Source organism: Nymphalis io, chromosome 9 (assembly GCF_905147045.1).
Source record: "Nymphalis io chromosome 9, ilAglIoxx1.1, whole genome shotgun sequence".
NCBI lineage: Eukaryota > Metazoa > Arthropoda > Insecta > Lepidoptera > Nymphalidae > Nymphalis > Nymphalis io.
In genome coordinates this window covers 12152658-12155469 of record NC_065896.1, presented here as the reverse complement: position 1 = coordinate 12155469, position 2812 = coordinate 12152658, and the positions used below count along the sequence as shown (strand labels likewise).

Genomic DNA, 2812 nt, shown 5'->3' with positions numbered 1-2812 from the left:
TATACGATACGATATATACTACGTCGTTTATGTGAAATTTCTTAATTATATTCGTTAGACAGAGCGCTCTTCTATGTGTGATGTTTGAGTGAAACATTTTTATATCGTGTAGGTACAATTGATTTGTACATAACCTCACCGTTTTATTTATTTCATGTCCTTCACCCAAAGGTTGTCTGAAAGAGATCGCTCTTTAGCGAAAACGAGGTTCCCTTTTTTACATTAATAGTTTTTTTGTTTATCTTACATGTATCCTTATATGTCTTGTATGTTTTTGTAACTCTTTTGGTGTACAATAAAGCATATTCTATTCTATTCAAGGTATTAATTCACGTGCACTTTTTTAAATTTAAATTTATAGTAGTTTATCCAACCGACACAAAAATGCTAAGTGAAAATGATGTTTGGCGGTAAAATATTTAATGAGTGAGTGGTACCTACCCAGCCTTGCTAGCATAGACCCCTACCAAGCCAAGTAGGTTTTTCTTTAAATATATATATAAAGAATTTCGAATATAATATATCTTTATTAATGACACGAACTGCTAACAGACATATAAAACAAGAACATATTTCTTGTTGTAATATAATAAAAAAATATAAGGGATATAAAAGTAACTAAAACTGCGTACAAACATGATAATGGTATAAAACATGTATATGGTATAAAATATTAATCAATTTATTGGAACAGTAAACTAATTGATTCAAATCAATTTTTAATAGCCATTTAATTATTTTGACTCCGAGCTTCGAACTTCGCAAAGTCAAACTTTCTAGCAGGCAATTAATAAAATGCTACGGACGATTTTAAATTTGCTTATTCTTAATTTTTAAGGCACATTACATTTAAAAATATATAAATATAATTGAAAATTATAATAATTTATGTAATATAGATGATAATAATGGAGCTTTAATGATATAAAGTAAAAGGTTTGGAGCTAAATCCATTTTGCTTCTCCTATACGGATTGAAATTCTACAATAGTAAGTATTACTGTTTAGCGGTGGAATATCTGATAAGTGGGTGGTACCTATTGAGACTGAATTGCTCAAAGCCCTGCCATCAAGTAAATAAAAGTAGAAGCGTGTTAACCACTCAGCTTTTTCAGATCATTGACATAATATTTAATTTAATTTTTTAAATGTAATCAATATCAAACTTGGTTTAGAACAACGATAAGTGATCAATTCGACTTTGATTCTTGTATTCGGTTTAATAAGGCTCATTTTCAAACCTGCTGGCTGATAGTTCTATAGCGAATATTGACTAGCTTAATATTTTATAGTAGCTTATAGTAGTATAGTAGTTTATAGTAGAGTAACTATATAAAATAAAAAATATTAACGAATTGTTTGTTATTTGAAGAAAAATAAAACAAATATGTATGCTTGGATGCTAATGAATAGTGGTATAGCTGAAAATAAAGATTCTACTAAGACGATCCGGCAATAAACTCAGGAGTTATTATATTTCACCGTATCAATTACAAAGTTATGTTCCAAGTTTAAGGTTTGGTAATATGCCTTACATATTATTGGTTTTTTAATAAAGCAATAAAGTTACAATTATTATACATATTTAGGACAGACATGAAATTTCAATTAAAAATTATTAATTAATCACAAAAATACCAATTTAAGGACATTTTATCAAGATACTAGCTAATTAAACGATAAAAATCATTTACAAATCACATTGATAACTCACTTTGACAGATAACAACTACCAAGTTAACATCGCGTTAAAGAATAAGAAAAAACAAAAGAAGTCCGTGACAGCTACGACGTGTATGCTACGAAGCCAATTATTGTCCACAGATAATCGCTAACAATACATTATCCTAAATATGAATTATAATTTTTGTTGATTAATTTTATTATTGAAACATTGCAAGCAGAACTATAATTATATATACTATTTAACTTTGCTCTTAGATCTATCCTATATGGAAAATAACTTCGATAATTGTGTATTATTGTAATCATAGATTTCATTCAGTACCTTATATTTAGAACTCTTCTTATCCGGGGGTGTAACTCAGTGGTAGAGTGTCTGCTTCGCATGCTGAAAGTCCTGGGTTCAAGTCCCAGCACCTCCATAAAGAAAATTTGGTCGTCCTTTTATTTTTTATAATTATTTATTGCCACTATTAGATAAAATTATTACTTTGAAGGAACCCTTTATTGCTGGTACTGCTAATCATAACAAAAAAATAAAATTTAATTTATTTATATATATATATATTATATATTTATACATATATATATATATATATATATATATATATATATATATATATACTTAAGTGATAATACATATAGAAGTAAAATATAACGAGACGAGCTGGTTGGCGTAGTTGGTAGATACTTGCCTTTTACGCCGAAGGTTGTGGGTTCGATTCCCACCCAGAACAGACATTTGTGTGCATGAACATGTCTGTTTGGCCTGAGTCTGCGTGTAATTATCTATATAAGTATGTATTTACAAAAGAAAAGTAGTATATGTAGTATATCAGTTGTATACATATATATAATATATATATATATAGTTGTATACATATATATAATATATATATATATATTATATATATGTATACAACTGATATACTATATAATATATATATATATATTATATATATGTATACAACTGATATACTACATATACTACTTTTCTTTTGTAAATACATACTTATATAGATAATTACACGCAGACTCAGGCCAAACAGACATGTTCATGCACACAAATGTCTGTTCTGGGTGGGAATCGAACCCACAACCTTCGGCGTAAAAGGCAAGTATCTACCAAC

General features: G+C 28.1%; 1 non-coding gene across 1 annotated transcript; it reads left to right on the top strand.

Annotated features, from left to right (window-relative positions):
- Positions 1-2032: 2032 nt before the first annotated feature.
- Positions 2033-2104, top strand: Trnaa-cgc (transfer RNA alanine (anticodon CGC)). Its single transcript has one exon. It is a non-coding gene; the product is annotated as a tRNA-Ala (tRNA).
- The last annotated feature ends 708 nt before the right edge of the window (positions 2105-2812 follow it).